The following is a 15,682-nucleotide window of genomic DNA, read 5'->3' on the forward strand; positions in this document are numbered from 1 at the left end:
GTGTATATCTGTGTGTATGTGTATATCTGTGTGTATGTGTATATCTGTGTGTGTATGTGTATATCTGTGTGTATGTGTATATCTGTGTGTATGTGTATATCTGTGTGTATGTGTATATCTGTGTGTGTATGTGTATATCTGTGTGTGTATATATGTGTCTATGTGTATATCTTTGTGTGTATATCTGTGTGTATGTGTATATCTGTGTGTGTATGTGTATATCTGTGTGTGTATGTGTATATCTGTGTGTATGTGTATATCTGTGTGTGTATGTGTATATCTGTGTGTATGTGTATATCTGTGTGTGTATATATGTGTCTATGTGTATATCTTTGTGTGTATATGTGTGTATGTGTATATCTCTGTGTGTATATATGTGTAAATGTGTATAATGTGTACACACTGCCTCGAGAAAGTCAACACCCCCTTTTCAAAAATTTCACCTTTTGTTGCTATATATGTCAAGTCAGGTATGGGAGCATGCACCAGAGCAGCGCCTCACTGCGCCCACTTTCTGCCGGTACTCCAAGAGCCTCCATCTGGCCATCATCCAGAAAGATGCCTGGCCCATCCACATCTCCTTGAGATGCCGATCAACCTGCTTCAATCATGAGGCACGTGGTCGGCCAATTGGCCTCCTCCACTCACGAGACTCCCTTGCTGTGAGAATCTGGTGAGCAGGATCAGCGTCAGGAAAACGAGCCACATGTCCATACAGCCGCAACTGACGCTCACGGACGATGCAGGTAACAAATCTAATTTGAGTCTCTCTCAGCAACCACTCGTTGGACACAAAGTATGACCAGCGATATCCAAAGATTCTCCAAAGAGACCTGGTACCAAAGGAATGAAGTCTCTGTCTCAGATCCCTGGTCAGAGTCCAAGTCTTACATCCAGAGAGCAAGACAGGAAGCACCAAGGACCTGAAGACTCAGACTTTCATCGTCCTGCACAGTTACCGGCAGTGCCACACCCCATGATCATGTGAATCCATGACTCCCCAGGCCTGACCCAGACGTTAGCAGAGACATGAATATCACTGCCAAGGCAAGTGCATCTCTCCATGACCTCAACATCCTCACCACAAACAGGTACAGACAGGATGGCAGCATCCAAGATGTCATTGAAAGCCTGGATCATAGTTTTGACCCAGGAAACCCATAATCCCAGTGGCTCAGACTCCTCATTCAGCACCCCGAGGCCCCCAAAAGGATATCTCGAGTCTCTGCAAAGATGACTGCATCGTCTGCGAAATTAAGCCCAGAGATCTTGACATTTCCAAACAATGCACCACAGCTTGATCTCTCTGACATCCTCCCTAAAATCCAGTCCATACAAGTGCTGAAAAGTGTGGGGGCCAGTACACACCCCTAACAAACTCCAGTAACACCTGGAAATAAGTCAGAGATGGTACCACCGCATCTCACAGCACTCTCAGTCCCAGAGTAGAGTTCAGACATCAGATCGATCAGTTTTGGTGGCACCCCACGAAGACCTAGAATCCTGCAGAGGACATCCCGATTCACTGAATCGAACGCTTTACAGAGATCAACAGAGGCTGCAAGCAACCCCTGCCGAAACTCTCGTCTGCATTCGGTGAGGACCCAAAGAGCAAGTGTACAGTCAGTCATTGACCTCTTTGGTGTAAAGCCTGACTGCTCTGGATGCTGGTGCTCAAGCAGATGGTGGCAAACCCTATCAATAATTATCTGAGCAAAGACCTTGCCCGGCACTGAGAGCAGCGTCACCCCTCGGTAGTTGTTGCAGTCCTGGCGATCACCCTTCCTTTCCAGAGAGGGACAACAAGGCCCCTCTTCCAGTCAGTTGGGATGATGCCTGTGTTCCAGGCAGAGCACGAAACTGCATGCAACGACACGAGTGCAGCATTTCCACCAGCCTTGAGAAGTTCGGCATGGATGCCACAAATCCCTGGAGCTTTGCCCCGTTTCAACTGGTTCACCGCAGCCCGTGTTTCCACAAGCGAAGGTGGACCACAGTTGATTGGAGGGTCAGCAACAGGGATTATAACACCCCTGTCATCCAACTCGACAGCTGGGGGATCAGCCTGGTATAACCGCTCAAAGTAACCGGCCCAGCGGGCCTTCACTTCAGACTCCTCTGTCAAGAGCCCACCACCCTCTGCTCTCACTGCGGTACACCAAGGAATGGGCTTGGACGAACGCAATGCACCAATTCCCCTGTAAGCAGGACGAGAATCCCTTGACCACAGGTGATGCTCTACCCCCTCACAGATTCCTCGCACATAGGCCTCCTTCTCCACCCTTAGCGCACGTACAGTTTTACGCCTTCGCTCCCTGAACAACTCAGCTCTGCCATTCAGCCTGGCCCTGCGACTCTGGTCAATGGTATCCAGTGTCCCTTGAGAGACCAAATTCTTCTTTGCCCTCTGGTGAGTTCCAAGACATCCACCGGCAACATCAAGGATGGTGGTCTTGAAGGCACTCCACAACTCTTCAGGATCCCCCACATCCCCACTCAGCCTGTTCGCAAACTCCTCAGCTACCCTCTAATCCTTGAGCTTGCCAACATCCAGCCGAGGCTGAGATGGTACCATTCTTCTGGAATGAAGCTGCAACTGCAGAGTTGCGACAACAAGCCTGTGGTCAGTATTGAGGAACTGAGCACTCCGGTCGACCCTGCAGTTCTGGATCATTCTCCAGCGGCCATCAATGAGCACATGGTCAATCTCCTTTGCCACACCTCCAGCGTTGGAATACCAAGTCCAGCGATGAGTTTGTGGGCACTGAAACCATGAACCAGCCACCCTAAGTCCATGACTTCTTGCAAAGTCAAGGAACTTCGTGATATTCTGGTTCATAGTTCCTGACCCATGGGGACCAACACACGTCTCATAACCATCCCCATCAGTTCCAGTCGATGCATTGAAATTCCACAAGACGAGAAGTGTATCTCGTCTGGGGCACTGATCAACCACAGACTCGAGTGTGGCGTAGAATGCGTCCTTCACGGTGAGGTCACTCGCCTCAGTCGGAGCATAAACAGAGACCAGGGAAATGACACCTAAGGAGTGACGAATCCTTAATCTCATAATACGCTCGTTGACCGGTGTTACCTCAATTATCATTGGGGTCAGCTTATTGGACACAGAAACAGCAACTCCTTGGGCATGGTAACCATCAGAGCAACCAGACCAATAGTAGGTGTAACCCCCCACCATGATCTCGCCGCAATCCGGTCTCCGAACCTCAGAGAGAGCTGCAATCCCGATGTCCAAACGCTTGAGCTCAGATGATAACAGAGACAGGTGATCATCCTCTCTTCGGGATAGGACATTCCAGGCACCCACCCGAAGGGACCGCCTCAGGTTAACCCAAGGAGACCTCCCTCTGGTGGACGACACCTGCACCAGGTGTCGGTGGGTAAGGCATGCAGTTAAGTTCTGCTTCTTGTCCGTTTTCTTTCCTGAACCTGCTTGCACTCTTCATTGCTTGCAACCATTATCCCTGTGTACATCTTTTTTAACCGGATTTCCCCTTTTTGATGATTGCTTGCTTGTGCATTAAAATGCTGCATTTCACCGTATCTTCACATTTTACATTATCCTGCACAGAATAAATTCCCTTTTGTGAACTTCATTTCTGATCTGTCTGTGTTCGTCTTTTCCCCAATGGTGCAGGGCTGTCCCCACGGAGGTTAATATGGGGGGCTGTAATTCCCCAATTAATTGGCTTTCATCCAAGTATGGTATGCACCATCAGTTGCTCTGCTCGACCGCCCCAATTAAGATCTAATGAAGATTAAGATCTCGGATCTAGCCAATTAAGATCTAGCCGAGAGCGCATCCCCACTCCGCCTCGCCCCCTGACGAGGAGAACACATGACCTCCAATTAAATGATAATTAGACGGAGTACACTGGACCACGTGGTTGATGAATTGGCATTCGCGGTTGCCTAGCAACCCACCATGACACAAAGTTATTCGTGCTCGGTGGCCTCAGGACCGGAATTTCAGGAGGAACTCGAGTGCTTCCCGCCTGGTGAGCCTTGGACCCCGGATCGGTAACAAACTGTTTCCCCTCCATCCATCTCCTCTGGTGTACGTTCCCCTCCATCCCCTCCCTTACCTCAAATGGCCGCACAGCTGACACGGCACATAAAAAGGCTCAATGTCTCAACTCCATGTTTGCTTTCTCCTCTGGACCTGATTTTGACAAATTTCCTTGAAAATATCTGCTCTTCTTCCTCCGCTCAAATTGGATTATCTGACCAGATGCTTGTCAAAGTCAATAACTCTCTGGCTGTTATGAGAGAACCACCTGAGCGACAACGAGTCTGGAATTTCACTCGGGCCGACTGGCAGGGACTTCAAGCCACCATCAAACTTCTGGAATGGTCTCCCATCGCTACTTCCTCCAACATCAACTTATCCTGGGAATTCCTTCATAGAAACTTGCTCTCCCTCATGCACAGATTTATCCCCTCTCGTCTTCAGTTGTCCTCCCCTTCCTCCCGCCCATCGTTCACTGAAGCTTGTGGTGAGGCAGTTGTCCTGAAACAACTTGCTTTTGCCTCATAGAAGGCTAATCCAACTGAAGGTAATCTCAGTTCCTTCCATAAAGCTCGGAACAAGTGTGTATCTACCCTCAGGAGAGCCAGAAAACATCGTCTTTGTAATCTCAAGTCTGAACTCTCAAACCTGTTTCTCTCCTCCAAATCCTGGTGGCGTCTCAGTAAGTCTGTTTGTGGTGTATGTTCCCCCTCCATTCCTCCCTTACCTCAAATGGCCGCACTGCTGACACTGCATGTGAAAAAGCTGAATGCCTAAACTCGGTGTTTGCTTCTAAATCTTGTGTCCAAAACCCATCGCTTTATGTACCCACCTTAACCAGTCACACCCAACTGTCCCTGGACTGTGTCCTTTTCTCCTGACAAGGCGGAGAGCTTGCTGTCAAACCTCGACTCAGATTCTGCAACCGGTCCAGACGGCATCAGCCCACGTGCCCTAAAAACCTGCTCCTCTGCTCTTGCTCACCGTCTCTCTCTGTTCTATTCATCCTCTCATTTGCTCAAGGTCATCTACCATCTACTTCGAAATCAGCAAACATTACCGCTCTGCATAAAAAAGATGCAAAAACAGATCATTGCAACTACAGACTAATCAGTCTTCTCCCAATCATCAGTAAGGTTATGGAATCCATCATCACTTCAGCCATTAAATTCTTCCTCTTCGCCAATGGCTTGATTTCCGATCCTCCAATTTGGTTTTAGACCAGGTCTCTCTACCCTGGATATGCTGCTTCTTTTCTCCCAACAATGGATGGAGGTACTCAATGCCAGACATGAAATCAGAGCCATGTCCCCGCACATATCACGTGCTTTTAACACGGTCTGGCACCCTGCCCTGCTCACCAAACTCTCTTCCTATGGTATCCAAGGCCATCTCCATTCATGGCTCGCAGACTTTCTTTCCTGTCGCAGTCAACGTGTGGCCCTTAATGGAGTTCTTTCATCCTCTCTTCATGTCCAGGCTGGAGTTCCTCAAGGTAACGTTCTGGGCCCTGTTCTTTTTCTGGTTTTCATCAATGATCCCTCAGACTCTCTGGAAAATCCAGAGATGACTCTTTGCTGATGACTCCACCCTTGCCGTACCATCTTTCATCCCTCAGACCGGCAAGCAGAAGCTTCTACAGTCTTTGCAGATCTGGATAAAAATCACAAGCTGGTCCAACACGTGAAACATGTCTTTCAACCCTAACAAATCTCACACTCTCATTGTGTTCCTCCGAAAGGACTGTCTGGAAATCCCCCCCCCCATCTACTTTCTAAACAATCCTCTGGAAGAAGTCCTTTCATTCAAGCTTCTGGGTCTCACTATCTGCCATGATCTTTCCTGGGAAAGCCACATTTCCAACCTGGCCTCCAAAGCCAGTCGCCAACTTGGCGTCCTCCATCATGCAAAGTCCTTCCTCGGCCCTCCTGAGCTCCTGACCACATACAAAGCTTTTGTCCGCATCCTAATGAAGTACTGCTCACCCCTCTGGGCTGGTGCTCCCGCCTCCCACCTTTATCGGCTTCATGTTGTGGAAACCAAGGCATTTTGGATCATTGGGATCTCCCGCGATGAGGCTGAGTCTTTGGGTCTCTCACTCTCTCACCACAGGCAGATCGGTGGTCTTTCTGCCTTCTACCGTCTCCTCTCCAGCCTTGCCCCCCCCTTGCTCTGAGATATGTCCCCCCGCATATTTCTGCAGGGCGCTCAAGGTCCGTAAGCAACCCCCTCCTAGTAAAACTACCAAAATCAAGAATCACTGCTCACTCTCACTCTTTCATTCCTCCTTTTTTCCCACCTTGGGAACAAACTCCCATATGCTCTTCAATCCCATTCTTCCTTCCAGGTCTTCAAAACAGCTGTTCACCACCACCTCTAGTCATCCTCCATCCAAATCCTTGATCATTTCCACCCCCGCTAATGCACCGCAAACCCATCTCCTTCAAATTCCCTGCTTTCCTTCCTGAAAGTCCCTGGAGTGTCCATCTTGTTTTCCCCCATGTACCCCACCCCATCCCTCTTCCTTCCACAGATCTCCTCATGTCTCTGTTCCCCACTGTTTTTTTTCCTTCCCTCTCCTGCCCCTCGTCTCCTATTCCCCTTATTGTATGTTGCTGTATGTTAGCTCTCGTACGAGCCTTAACAGTGTATACATATATATATATATATATATATATATATATATATATATATATATATATATATATATATATATATACATATACAGTATGTATACACACACACACACACACACACACACACACACACACACACACACGAAGGAGGATACTACTAGACTTGGGAGGGTTCTGTTCCACCTTCTGAAACCCACATAATGGACATAACAACCAACAACAACACACACTCACACACGCACTGCAACATTTAAACTTGTGTAACCCTGTCACACACAAGTACAGTGGTGTCCGCACCCTGACTTCCAGAGCATCCGGACAGTTTCATGCACCAAAATTCTGCAATCAATAAAATGCGAGACATTCTCATGGAAAATGGATATTACACCTCGGACTTGGTGAATCAAAGAGGAGGAAAAACAACACAAATGTGCTTTCTGCATCCCACTATCCATATTACCCAGAATTATCAGAGAAGATTGGCAAAGTCGTACACAGTGCCAAATTTCAGGTGGCATTTGATACTTGTTCTTGTCTTGCCTCGTCTTTTCATACAAACCGATCTCCACCATTCACCGTGCCATCACAAAATTGAAAGATGAAATAACATTTGGATACAGATCGGTTGTGGTCTGTTGCACGACAAATGACTGTGGCACAACATACTTCGAGGAAACAGGGGGACAAAAAAAAACAATAAAGGATAAATGAACACACCAGAGCTTCTTGGTTGGGAAAATGCCTCCCAATCAGCCGTAGCAGGTCACTGCATACATTCTGGCCAGATATAGTTTACGAGGCAAGAAACACACAGAACCCTGGACTCCACTCCAAACAAACGCCTCCAATTAATTCCACAATCTTGGCATTCTAAAGTTCAGAATGAAGGTCTGACAGAAGAAACGATAAATCTTCTCGCTCAGTTCCACCCCGTGCTTGGTGCAAGCTCCACAAATGAGTGCACTGTGTTTCACAAAAAAATCTCACAACATGCCGAGAACATTTGACGCAGGATACACCAATGAACAAACCACAGCCACACAATGCCATACAATCATCACCCAGACGAGCATTCTCCAACTGCACCTACAACGGGCCCACATGAACAGATCACCGTACGGGGGACGACTAACATGGATGTACATTATATGTCAGAGAACATCCCAAATTCGGAGAGAGAGAGAGAGAGAGAGAGAGAGAGAGAGAGAGAGAGAGAGAGAGAGAGAGAGAGAGAGAGAGGGGTAGAGAGAGAGGTAGAGAGAGGGGTAGAGAGTGAGAGAGATGTGTAGAGATGTGTAGAGATGTGTAGAGATGTGTAGAGATGTGTAGAGATGTGTAGAGATGTGTAGAGATGTGTAGAGATGTGTAGAGATGTGTAGAGATGTGTAGAGATGTGTAGAGATGTGTAGAGATGTGTAGAGATGTGTAGAGATGTGTAGAGATGTGTAGAGATGTGTAGAGATGTGTAGAGATGTGAAGAGATGTGTAGAGATGTGTAGAGATGTGTAGAGATGTGTAGAGATGTGTAGAGATGTGTAGAGATGTGTAGAGATGTGTAGAGATGTGAAGAGATGCGTGGAGATGCGTGGAGATGCGTAGAGATGCGTAGAGATGCGAAGAGATGCGAAGAGATGCGAAGAGATGCGAAGAGATGTGTAGAGATGTGTAGAGATGTGTCGAGATGTGTAGAGATGTATAGAGATGTATGGAGATGTATGGAGATGTATGGAGATGTATGGAGATGTAAAGAGATGTATGGAGATGTAAAGAGATGTATAGAGATGTATGGAGATGTAAAGAGATGTGTAGAGATGTGTAGAGATGTGTCGAGATGTGTCGAGATGTGTAGAGATGTATAGAGATGTATGGAGATGTATGGAGATGTAAAGAGATGTATGGAGATGTATGGAGATGTAAAGAGATGTATAGAGATGTATAGAGATGTATAGAGATGTATGGAGATGTATAGAGATGTAAAGAGATGTATAGAGATGTATAGAGATGTATGGGGATGTATAGAGATGTATGGAGATGTATAGAGATGTATAGAGATGTATGGAGATGTATGGAGATGTATGGAGATGTATGGAGATGTATGGAGATGTATAGAGATGTAAAGAGATGTATAGAGATGTATGGAGATGTATGGAGATGTATAGAGATGTATGGAGATGTATGGAGATGTATGGAGATGTATGGAGATGTATAGAGATGTAAAGAGATGTATGGAGATGTATGGAGATGTATAGAGATGTATAGAGATGTAAAGAGATGTATAGAGATGTATGGAGATGTATGGAGATGTATAGAGATGTATAGAGATGTATGGAGATGTATGGAGATGTATAGAGATGTATAGAGATGTATAGAGATGTATAGAGATGTATAGAGATGTATCGAGATGTATAGAGATGTATAGAGATGTATAAAGATGTATGGAGATGTATGGAGATGTATGGAGATGTATAGAGATGTATGGAGATGTATGGAGATGTATAGAGATGTATAGAGATGTATAGAGATGTATGGAGATGTATAGAGATGTATAAAGATGTATGGAGATGTATGGAGATGTATCGAGATGTATGGAGATGTATGGAGATGTATGGAGATGTATGGAGATGTATGGAGATGTATCGAGATGTATCGAGATGTATCGAGATGTATAGAGATGTATAGAGATGTATCGAGATGTATCGAGATGTATCGAGATGTATCGAGATGTATAGAGATGTATAGAGATGTATAGAGATGTATAGAGATGTATAGAGATGTATCGAGATGTATCGAGATGTATGGAGATGTATGGAGATGTATAGAGATGTATAGAGATTTACCCAAATCTGTCCATAACTTTTTGAAATATCCTGTTCACAAATAAACACACATTGACAGACAAATAGGGGTGAAAACAAAACTCTGTCCACCTTCGGTGGTGGAGTTTAAAATATGGTGACTTCAAAGTATGTTTGGTTTTCCACTCTGAACATCGATGCGTTGGACCAGAAGAGGATTTTAACACTCGGTATGTAAATTAGGAACACACACTTGACTTGTTCACTCGTCTTTGAACGAGTTAATCAGTTCACAAACGAAACGTCGCCTCTGACACTTGATCTGCTCTCGCCCGTTTGCATAAAGTTGGTGAGTTTGGTTGAGTTTGTAATAATGATATATATATATATATATATATATATATATATATATATATATATATATATATATATATATATATATATGTATATATATGTATATATATGTATATATATATATATATATATATATATATATATATATATATATATATATATATACTTACATGTAATAGTTTTGGAAAACTTTCCCCAGGGGGAGAGCATACAGGGACACATTGGTGACCCAAGGATCAGTCATCTCATTAGTCTTTCACAAGGAACCAAGGACTATCTATACAAAGGGCTATTTGGGGGGCATGTGTTGCCTTGGTTGTGTTTGTCCCTTGTAATGTCTTCCCCCCTCCCCTCCTGTTACTTTCAATCTTTATTCCTTCACACCATCATTCTGTTCAATCCCTCTGTTACTTTCAATAATCCATCCAATACTCCATTGGCCTGTTTTAACGATCCACCAATAATCTCCACTCCATCAAACAACCTTTCAACAGTCCCTCCTTCACCCCATCGGTCTTACCTTCAATCCCGCGGCCGTTTCGTCATCCCTTGGTCATGCAGGGTCCCTTTCCGTGTTCCCTCTATCCGCGCGTTGCTTAATAACCTATCAGGCGCTCTCTCATGCATGCTCATGTCGTGGTTCGCATGCATGTTCGTGGCACTTGGTGGTTGGCATGACCTGCGAGGCGCGGCACTTATCGCAGGCGTGGTGCAGTGCAAAACAGTGTGACTGGGCGTGTTCCACACAAAGGAGGGGGCTGGGGGCTCTCGTTACAGCTTTCAGCAAATAATGGGGGGGGGGGTGGGGGCTTTGTTGAAACTTCCCACAGAAGGATGTGGCAATTTCCACAAGTGACGTCATGCACCCGTTCCCATCGGCTGTGGACCAGTGGGAGGGGGAGAAGGCTCGTGGGAGGAGAGAAAGAAAGCTGACGTGAAGAAGACGCAGATAGGTGGAAAGAAGGACTCGTGACAAGCTCGCGCAAGCAGTAACGAAGAGCGCTCCTGAGCAGACAGCTCAAAAAGAAGAAAGAAAGGGAAGAAGCAAAAGGCAGAAAGCAGAAGAGAGCGCAGAAGGCTGAGGGAAGCAGAACTAGGAGAATCCAATGGGACTAGCTCGCCTGAGCAGAAGACTGACAGACTGAGGAGGCTCGTCGTGAGAAGAAACAAATCGTGCGAGGGGAAAAAAGGAAGATTTCACGAGCAGTTGGTGTCGAGCTTCTGTGGAAACATGAACACTCCTTCCATGAGCGTCATCGTGCCCTCTCGATCCTGTCAGCCACAAAAGACGAGGAGGGTGGATGGTGGCACCTCATCGACGAGCTCGCATAACTGGGATGCCAGACAGACAGAGAGAGAGAGAGAGAGAGAGAGAGAGGTAGAGATAGAGAGAGAGAGAGAGGTAGAGGTAGAGGTAGAGGTAGAGGTAGAGGTAGAGGTAGAGGTAGAGGTAGAGGTAGAGGTAGAGGTAGAGGTAGAGGTAGAGGTAGAGGTAGAGGTAGAGGTAGAGGTAGAGGTAGAGGTAGAGGTAGAGATAGAGATAGAGATAGAGATAGAGATAGAGATAGAGATAGAGATAGAGATAGAGATAGAGATAGAGATAGAGATAGAGATAGAGATAGAGATAGAGATAGAGATAGAGATAGAGATAGAGATAGAGATAGAGATAGAGATAGAGATAGAGATAGAGATAGAGATAGAGATAGAGATAGAGAGAGACATAGAGGCATAGAGACATTTAGACATTGAGACAGAGAGACAGAGAAGCAGACCGAAGCGTTTGCAAGGGACCTATCAGCTCCAGACACCTCAGGGACGTGGCTGCGTGTCCCCATCGCATCACATCGCCACTGCCCATCTTCCCCATCCATTTTCCTCTGCATTCTGTATATTTGTGTGAGGTGAGGGAGAGAAAGAAGGACTGCTTTCCTTTTTTCCATTCATTACTTTTAATATATGCTGAAGTCCTTGTTTTATTCTTTGTCCCTGAGTGAATGATGGCCAAGTCTTTTGTTTAAGTATGATTGAATGTTTATGTATTTATGAATTTAAGTATTTAAGTATGAAAGAATACATGTTCTCGTTAAATTTGCTCTCATGTGCCTGCTGATAAATACTTGCTTTTAATAATAATTGCTTGATTGTGTATTTGTAAACATTGTTTGTTGTTATTTACAATCTGTCTCAGTTGTCTCTTCCTTTATTGGTTCGATGCAATGCACAAGTAAGGTTAGACGGGACGTTCTCCCTAAATAATTTGCTTCGTTAGCCAGCGCACACTCACTGTAGTGCTCAGCAGTAATCTGAGTGTGCGTTGAGGGCACGTGACCCCAATTAGCCCGCCATCCACAGGTCAGGTATCACGTGAAGTCGTGTAACCCTGCACTGATTGGCTGTGCCAATCCGCGTTTGTGGTTGCTTAGCAACCTGCCAGTACATGGAGTTATCCTTGACTGGTGGCCTCAGGACCGGGCATTCGGGAGGGATTCAAGTGTTTCCCCTCTTGGCAAGATTCGAACCTCGGATCCGCGACAATATACAGCATTTACATACACAGTCTGGTATAATGATTTACCAAACTACTTGAACGTATGTGTACATATATCAATCATATTTTGAGTATATTGTAAATCATATCACAAAACTATATTTATTTAAATGAAGTAACACTCAACAGATATATTACTTCTGAAAAATATGTAATCTTCATCATTATGGAATAACAGCAGATTTGAACAACACTCGACCAACACCTGGAGTAAAAACAATCATGATCTGAAACTCCAAGTCCCCCACATTTTGGGTGGCATGAGGAATAGATAGATCGGTGTAATATGAAAGCTAAATCTTGAACCGATTTTTAAATATCAGGTACACAAGCCAAGTTACCGAGATGGTTGCCATGGCAACATAATTTAGCCAATCACAGCAAGTGATCTCATTAGGTTGAGATAATCTCATGAGGACTAGATATCTGGAATATGAAAGCTAAATGTTCAACGTTTTTTTTAAAAATATCGGGTACCCAAACGTACATGGACAGATGATCAGTCAGCCTGGTGTTGGCATCGTGGTTTTGGGTGGCTGGCTTGGGATATTGGGGTCCTGAGTTCGAGTCCCATTTGCTGCTGAATTAACACCGGGTGGGGTTGACTCAACCTGTCATCCTTTTGAGGTTGGTGAAATGAGTACCAGTGTACTGGTAGAGGGAGCACAGCATCAGTGGCATAGTAATGCCCCAACAAAATGATAGCTACCTGACAGCAAAGCTGCCATAAGCAAGAAGATCAGTCATTCTGATGGACAAAGCTCATTTTGATGACCTTGTCATAGTGACGGGGGACAATTATTGCATTGTCATGAAGCAAGGTGAGATATTGAAGGATATATTTACAAACTTCGTTTTAAATGATTGGATGAAAAGTAATGAGCAAGCTTTCAGGACACACAAGAAATTGGTTTCTAAAGTTGGAAAACAAAGGGTTAACACAAGGAAGAAACACAAGTGAAAAGTCATGGGTGAGGAAGTGTCCGAATACAATTGATGTTTTAAAGTTGATAATCCAAGATGAGATCAATTCCTCTCCTCCAATGGTCCAAAATAAAATATCTTCCTCGAGAAAACAGATACAAGTAGCACGAGGATCGTGAAATTACGCACGCAGCAAGAAATATGAGAATTCACTGAAACAAGTAACACAATTAGTCCATCACCTGGAAAAGGTAAATTTCGTCCCAAATTTCGTTATTAAGGTTCTCCTGAATCAGAAATGTTCAACAATTCATTTTCATATCCATAGCAAATATCATGTACCGACACAACAAGAAGCTTATTTCGATTTTGTCGATGAAACATTTGATATCACCGAATGATGAATCGGTGTTCGTAAAGTCCCATCGACCCAATTACAACTGAACCCCTCATGAATGTCTTTACTAAACCAAGGAAGGGTTTAAAGGTTCAGACCATTTCAAACGACTGACTGCCCCGATCCCAGCCGAAGTAGTGATGTACCACTGAGACAAGGGACGGGCATACGTCATATAATGAACAATGCTCGCTCGCCAAAAGCGCCATTACTGCATGTTACATCTATACTGGCAGAGAAGGAGACATAAATGGAGTCATTATTGGCAAAGACGGAGATGTAAATGGAGTAATTCCTCCTCTTTGCCAACATGGACAATCATAATAACCCATCCATCCATCCATCCATCCATCCATCTCTCCATCTCTCTCTCCATCTCTCTCTCCATCTCTCTCTCCATCTCTCTCTCCATCTCTCTCTCCATCTCTCTCTCCATCTCTCTCTCCATCTCTCTCTCCATCTCTCTCTCTCTCTCTCTCTCTCTCTCTCTCTCTCTCTCTCTCTCTCTGTCTCTGTCTCTCTCTCTCTCTCTCTCTCTCTCTCTCTCTCTCTCTCTCTCTCTCTCTCTCTCTCTCTCTCATATATCTCTCTCTCTCTCTCTCTCTCTCATATATCTCTCTCTCTCTCTCTCTCTCATATATCTCTCTCTCATATCTCTCTCTCTCTCTCTCTCTCTCTCTCTCTCTCTCTCTCTCTCTCTCTCTCTCTCTCTCTCTCTCTCTCTCTCTCATATGCGGTGATTTCAACTGTCACCATGCCAATTGGCTGGGTTATTGGTACCTCTTCATGCAGCCGTGCCATTGCAGCGAAAGATTTCTGTGACTCCATGGGCTTCACCCAATCAGTAAACTTTCTGACCCAGATTTCTCCTTGTGGCATTTCCTCCCTCCTGGAATCCTCCCTTCTGGTCCCTCTTCTGCTCCAATAGGTTCATCTGATCACGTGCTTGAGTCAGTATCTTTCTGGCTTTTGCCAGAGAGCTGCTTCAGTGCTGCAGTCTCACATTTCACTCAAGCTGTCCTGCAGGGACTTCAAGCTACTCTCTCACATCAAGACTGGTCCTTCATTTCTACCTCTTCTCATATTAATACTGCCTGGGAATCCTTCCACACAAGCTCGCTTTCCCTTATGTACATATTTATACCATCTCGTCTGCAGTTATCATATGCATCATCCCACCCCTGGTACACAGAATCCTGTGGAGAGGCAGTTGCATTCAAATGAACTTCCTTTCTCTTGCTGTAATGCAAATATGACTGAAAGCAACTTCGGACCATTCCACAAAGCCTGGAACAAGTTTATGTGCACTCTCAGGAAAGCCAGGCAACAACATGTGGTGGAACTCAAAGCTGAACTCTCAAACCTGTCTCCTTCAAAGACCTGGTGGTGGGTGCATGGTCAAATCTGTCTCTGGTGTAATCTCCCTCTCCATCCCTTCCATCGCTTCAAATGGCACCACAGATGACTGCTCGTGAGAAGGCCGAATGCCTCAATTCTGTGTTTGCTCCCAAATCTTGTGTACCAAACCCCTCCATCTCTATACATCCCCTACCTTCTGGATACTGGATGTTTCACACCTCAGAAGGTGGACAGGTTTCTGGCAAACCTAAACCTCGATTCTGCAACAGGTCCAGACAACAACAGTGCATGTGTCTGACAAAACTTGCTCTGCTGCTCTTGCTCATCCTCTTTCTGCTCTATTTGCTCAAAGTTTGGGGGGGAAGTTTCAGTCTGTTTAGAAATTAGCCTACATCGCTGGAATACACAAACATCGAGCAAAAACGGATAATCTTAACTACAGGCCGACAGCTTGCTTCCATTTCAAAGCAAGATCATGGAATCTATCATTGCACTTAGTGTCAAATCCTTACTTTTCTCCAATGGGCTGCTCTCAGATCATTAGTTCAGTTTCAGACCTGGTCAAAATAATGGAAGCCCTTAGTCACAGACATGAGATCAGGGTCGTCTCTCTGGATGTATCTCGAGTGCTTGATGCAG

At 45.1% G+C, this 15,682-nt stretch overlaps 1 protein-coding gene and 1 pseudogene across 4 annotated transcripts in view; one reads left to right on the plus strand and one right to left on the minus strand.

Moving 5' to 3' along the window:
* The window catches only part of LOC147017692 (uncharacterized), a 17,448-nt pseudogene extending 2,107 nt beyond the window's left edge, over positions 1–15,341 (plus strand).
* GABBR1 (gamma-aminobutyric acid type B receptor subunit 1) overlaps positions 1–15,682 on the minus strand; it is a 166,459-nt gene that overhangs the window by 83,365 nt on the left and 67,412 nt on the right. The gene's annotated exons all lie outside the window — the stretch shown is intronic.

The sequence above is a fragment of the Eptatretus burgeri genome, chromosome 11 (assembly GCF_056783735.1).
Source record: "Eptatretus burgeri isolate ZD-2024b chromosome 11, Ebu_testis_v1, whole genome shotgun sequence".
Classification (NCBI taxonomy): domain Eukaryota; kingdom Metazoa; phylum Chordata; class Myxini; order Myxiniformes; family Myxinidae; genus Eptatretus; species Eptatretus burgeri.